Raw genomic sequence first — 6004 nt, 5'->3', positions numbered from 1 at the left:
TTTTTCATAGTGCATATTTGAGGTATATTTTGTGAGTTTAAAAACAATATTTTATTACAATTCAGTAGGCTACATACTGACCGTAAAGTATCGATCCGATATCAACATTTAGTTTAATTCACCCACATCTATTGCATCTGTCTGTGTTTGCCTGTCTGCTATAAAGCCAAGTCATAAATCCAAATTTATACAAAGAGAAAAGTAGCCCTCTACTTACTTCCCTAAGTGCTGTTCCAGAGAAGACGTAGAAACCACAAAGAGAAAACCATCATGTGTAATTTTGCATGTGTTAAGTATGTAATATAAATGTGACCTCAGGTCATTAGACTCCCACAGATACCCAGAAACATTACTGGGAACTTGCAGCTATTTGAAGGATTTCCACCCTGAGCTTAACAAACAAAAATCTATAAGTACCCACATCCCACCTAACAACAGGAACACATGCCCCAGTATGTACCTAATGTCTGTAATGAGCTATTTTAGTTATAAGGGGATAAAGAGTGAAAGCTAGGTGTGGCTTATTCTTGTGTAAGTCAGTTTGCCCGGTCTTGTTCTGTCTGCTGGGTGTGTTGAAGGAGAGGGGTGTAGTCTCTTCACTGAGTTACCTGACACCTGCAAAATCCAGCAGGGTAAGACAAAAGAACAGAGGGCCGGGTTTACTCATTCAAACGTGCAAGGATCCATTTTCACCCACCTTTCTGCCAGGCTTCTTAAAAGAATTCAGTTAAATTAGATGCAGAGAAAAAATGATAGAGGCAGCAATACCTGATCATAAGATACAAGTTTCTGTTAAAAACAAAAACAGTATAACCTGTATCTGCTGGTATTAAAGGTACTTTCCACTGCTGTCTAAAGGGTCACCACTGTGGATGGATGGATCCACATGTTTGGATTTGGCATAGATTTTACACTGAATGCCCTTCCTGCTACAATCCTCTCGTGTATCTTGGCTTGGGCCCAGCACTCAGAGTAAGTCTGTGACTTCCTGAGGTCAGGAGCTCCTTTGTGTCTTCTCTGGCTTATGCATCCAAGGCAAATATGATTATCTTTTTTCTGCTGACATGATTTCCTATATTGTGTGTGAGAGAGAGAGTTTTAAAAGAACAGTTTCCCACTGTCTCTGTTCTGTTTTACCCAAATTTGATCTGCATTTCAATTCTTTTTTTCATTGCATCAGTTCACAATAGTTGAGAGTGGGAAGGAAAAACTCCCTTTTAACAGGAAGAAACCTCCAGCAGAACCAGGCTCCGGGAGGGGGCAGAGAAGAGAACAAAGAAACAAAAGCAGAGTCTAAAATAAAGTGTATGGCATGCAGTAATGGCATGTAGCCACGTGATGTGTGGAAAATGTGGGTGTGGCCAAGAAATGCTGAGTCCATCAAGGGAAGCGCACCAGCAGCATAACTAAGGGATGGCTCAGGATCAGCTGATCCAGCTCTACATGCCAAAATAGAACTTTCAAGACTAATTTTAATAATAGACAGGGTGTCTGTCTCATGAATCCAAGGAGTTTTTGGAACATCCGGATAATAAATCGTTACAACAGTCCGGCCTAGAAGTAACAAATGCATGAACTAGATTTTCAGCATCACTCTGACACAGGATGTTTCTAATTTTAGCAATGTTGAAGATGAAAGAAGGCACACCTACACACTTCTTTAATGAGCATGTTTACTCCAAATCACTGCCAGGTTCCCTGCAATGTTACAGGGGCACAAAGTAATGACATCCAGAGTAAGCAGCTGGTTAGACACCACATATTAAACTGTCACTGAGATTTTCAAGCAGAGTAAAATAACCTTGGTTTTGTCTGTATTTGGAGCATTTTAACAAACCCTTAAAATCTGAGTTTGTTCAATCTACAGATGCAGAGCTCCTAACTTGTGTGCACAAGATTAAAAAAAATCTCACCTCTGTCTCATTTTCCAGTCGCTGGTGTTCAGATTCTCATAGGCGTTGCTGTATACATTCACATCTGAACCTTAACTCTCAAACATAGTTATTGCTGAACGCGGTAGTTCCTCCGAGCTCTCTCTGATTTGGTTCATTGTGTTTCGTTCATGATTCAGGTCACGGTTTTTATATGAGCATTATTTTCAGTGGCAGAGGAGCTTTTACGAGCTGGTTTTTGTCTTGAACAACTGGTGGAAACCAAAAATAGAGGTAAAAAAAAAAAGGTAATGATTAACGCCTTACTTTGATGACTCTAAGCTGTGAATGTGGGGTTTTTTCCACCCTCTAGCAGTGATGTAGAAGCACATCTCTTGGAGATGACATGTCTAGCTTTCACCCTCCAACCAGAAAAGGATAGTGAAACTGTGGCTTTTAGTTGTAAAGCATAATGCACCTCTGAACATGTCTCAGACATTCATTGGCATAACTTAACATTTAAAAAAGGGTTATATTCTTACACTTACAATTTGTGTTGAACCAAACTTTCATTTTCTTGACTACTGCTCTGGTTAATTGGTAAATGGACTGATTCTTATATAGCGTCTTTCCACTCTCCTGGAGCACTCAAAGCACTTTATACAACATGCCACATTCACGTAAGCACTGTTTTCTATGGTTTTCAGTGCTGGATGCATCAGAGAGCAACTTGGGAAGTCAGCATCTTGCCTGAGGATATTTGGTATGCAGACTGGGGGAGCCGGGGATCAAACCACCAACCTTCCGATCAGCACATGACCTGCTCTACCTCCTGAGCTACAGCCACCCCTAGTTTGGCTTACTATTTCCCATGAAGAGGATTTTCTGGGAAGTCAGCTGTATGTACTCCATGTGTGTTGAATCATCTTTTTCCTCTCTCTGTTTGAGGTCAAATAGGTTTTTTTTCCTCCTGAATTTCACAGTTAGATGCTGCTTGCCTGCAGCATACGAGTTTTTCACGGGAACAGTTAAATGGATGCCATTCAGATCACGAATAATGAATCCAAGCTTCAGACCATCAAGGAAATCTTTCAGCTTGATAGGTGGAATTTACTGGACTTTCAGGCTAAAGTTGGCTTGTGCAGAGAGCAGATGATGTGATACAATGTGAGCATGAATCACATAGCAGAGGGCAAACAGAAAGCAAAAGTAAGGAGACAAAATCTGATAATGAAGTAAACACTTGGCTTGATGTTGGGCTAACTGTCACCGAGCAGTTTTCAACACACCTTTGAGCAAGACCAGATTTCAAAGTCTTACCAAAATAAACTGACAGCCCCTGAGTAACAACAACAACCTGCAGAATACTTGGAGCAGCCCTAACTTTCACATACGTTTCTGATGCCAGGTGATATTTTGGAGAATAAACTTTTATCTGCTGCCAGCACAAGATTCACATTCCTGGTTTTGATTGAAATATCTTGCAGTGCATCAGAGGGATTCTCACGCGATACCATGAATGCATCCACAAGCAAACTAGTGACTGAGCCCATGGAAAGTGTTTACCATGGACAAAGAGCAAGAAAGCCAATTCCCTTTTTCCTTAAACTTCTCCTGAAGACTACAAGAGTTGTTAGCCATGTTGGACATGATACCAAACCACTGGTTCCTTGGGAAAAGCGTATTTTCCAAGACTGGAAAGGTTGGCAAGTTGCTGGCTCTGGCTGTGTGAAACCAGTTGTGAAGGAGGTGCTGCACCAAAAACCTCACTGCGATAGCTTTGGCTCCAAGCTGACTGACACAGCTGAATGCAGTTTCCATGTTTGTCTACAAAGGCTTGTTAACTACTAGCTGAGCAGAAGTAAATCTTGAAAAGTTTCGGAGCAAGACAGAAATGTAGAATGGTAGCCTTCAAAGTAAACGCTGCACCTCAGGGCTACAGCAGGGATCTTTCAAAAAGTTCAAATTTTACTGTAAAGCCAAAAGGTGCCCATTTCTGTTGTGCGTAGTATTTTACACTACAACTCATGGAGTAGTTGTAGTGTTCGTCACTTCCATACACACTTCAACCGACAGCAAAAATAGGGAAATTTATGCTGACTATTTAGCAAACACATTTTTCTTATCAACAGGTAGTTGTCAGGGGGTGATCCATTACTGGTCTGTAGACCTGTGTAACTGGAAGTTTATCAGTCATTTCTCTAGTGACTGCCATCAACCTCCAGCAAACAGTCAGGGAATACTCATTTTCCCTCACAAGCAGTGGTTGCAGACCAGTCTCTAGGCCGGTGTGTCTGAGGCTGTACTGGCTTGATCCATACCACCACAAAATGCCATGTTTTTGCAAAACCTCAGTACAACCCAAAGAATTTTTGCAACCATATGCTGGCAAACCAAAAGAATGCAAGTTTAAGGCTTCACTTTTCAGACCTACCATACTACACATCCAACTTTAATGTGTCTGTGTGTGAAACACGGTGCCTTCATAGCACCACCAGGTCAGATTTAGCTCAATACACGTCTACCATCAGTCAAAATCTACTAATTTAATCTACTTTCCTTTTCAGGAAAGTCAGGTGAGTGAAGCATTAACATGCAACATTTTTGACATACTAAACAGCACAGAGGCTCGTCCATGTGTGACTTTCTTTCCTCTTTTTTCTGATTTTTCATTGCTGAAAACAAACTGCACAGAAACCTGTACAATCTTTAGAGTCAGGTCAAAAAACAAGACTTCACATAATAGCCAGCATTGTAGAGTGAACAGAAATATGGTAAAAATGGTAAATGGCCTGTATTTGTATAGCGCTTTACTAGTCCCTAAGGACCCCAAAGCGCTTTACACATTCAGTCATCCACCCATTCACACACTGGTGATGGCAAGCTACATTGCAGCCACAGCCACCCTCTGACCACCACCAGTAGGCAACGGGTCAAGTGTCTTGGAAACAAATGCAAGTGCAGTAAAAAAAAAAAGAGCTTGGTGTTGTCTCTGTCCCATGTCAGCAACTCTTACTGTTAAAAATATCTCCTGCAAGCTGCAAAGGAACGTTCGAAGTGAACAATGAAGCTGCATTTAACTTCTTTTTATGACTTTCCAGATTTTTCTTCCTTTTTTTTTTATACGCAACAAGGCCTTCTCAGTAACACTGCTAGTTTATTTTAAATTCAGTTTCTGCTTTATGTAGCATACAGCAAAACTTTAATGTGACAAAGCAGAAATTCAGAAAAGCCCGACTGGAACACAATCTAGCAGCTCCAAGTTTCTTCCTCAGACAACTGACACTAAATCACTGTTTGCCCTACAAGCAAAGTTGCACACATCAAACACGGACAAGAATCCCACAAAAAGTCTTGTGTGTTGGTCCCACTCTCCACATGCAAAGCATACAAACACCCCCCTACGCATGAATGCCTAATCCTCCCAAATCCAGACAGGAAATGCCCTCGTCAGTAGAGCTGAATGCTTTTGACAGACCCCTGCTGCTCTTTCTCTGAGCTCTCTCTCCTCCCCCTTTTGCTGAATGATATATGTGCTCTCCTCAAAGTCCCATCTGGAAACAGTTAGCCTGTGAACATTTCCACACAGCCAATAAAAACACATCTATTGCAAGCCTAGTTTATCAGCAATGGAGGACAATTTCAGCATGCAATTGTTACTTTCACTTTCTGGAGCTTTTGTTGGTACAACGAAGCAATAGTTTACTGTCATGACTCAGAGATCCGGTCAAAGGTCTGGCGTAGCGTCAGGGCTCCTTTTCCATGATGTTTTCCAGTTAGTTTGTTATGGTGAGAAACACGTACTAGAACATGCAACTCTTAAGAGTCAAAATGATTTATAAGAGTCCTCAGATGACCCCGGTATCTTAATGACGGACATCCTGAGACTGTTATCTAAATAACTTCTGACTTTCATAGAGTGGAGAGTCTAGTCTAGTCTGTAGATGCAATGAGGGTTTTAAAGGGAAACAGCATTACAGAGAAAGAGATGGAAAAAGCAGAGCAGCAGGATGAGAAAATAAGAGGAGGAACAGGAGAGTGGCCTTATAATTTGAACAAACACACATACACAGATCTCAACCTTGTTTATAGCTACACTCAAACTATGAATAAGTATAAGGTAAACATTAACC

The sequence above is a fragment of the Astatotilapia calliptera genome, chromosome 6, assembly GCF_964374335.1.
Source record: "Astatotilapia calliptera chromosome 6, fAstCal68.1, whole genome shotgun sequence".
NCBI classification, from domain to species: Eukaryota; Metazoa; Chordata; class Actinopteri; order Cichliformes; family Cichlidae; genus Astatotilapia; species Astatotilapia calliptera.
This window is presented reverse-complemented; position numbering follows the sequence as displayed.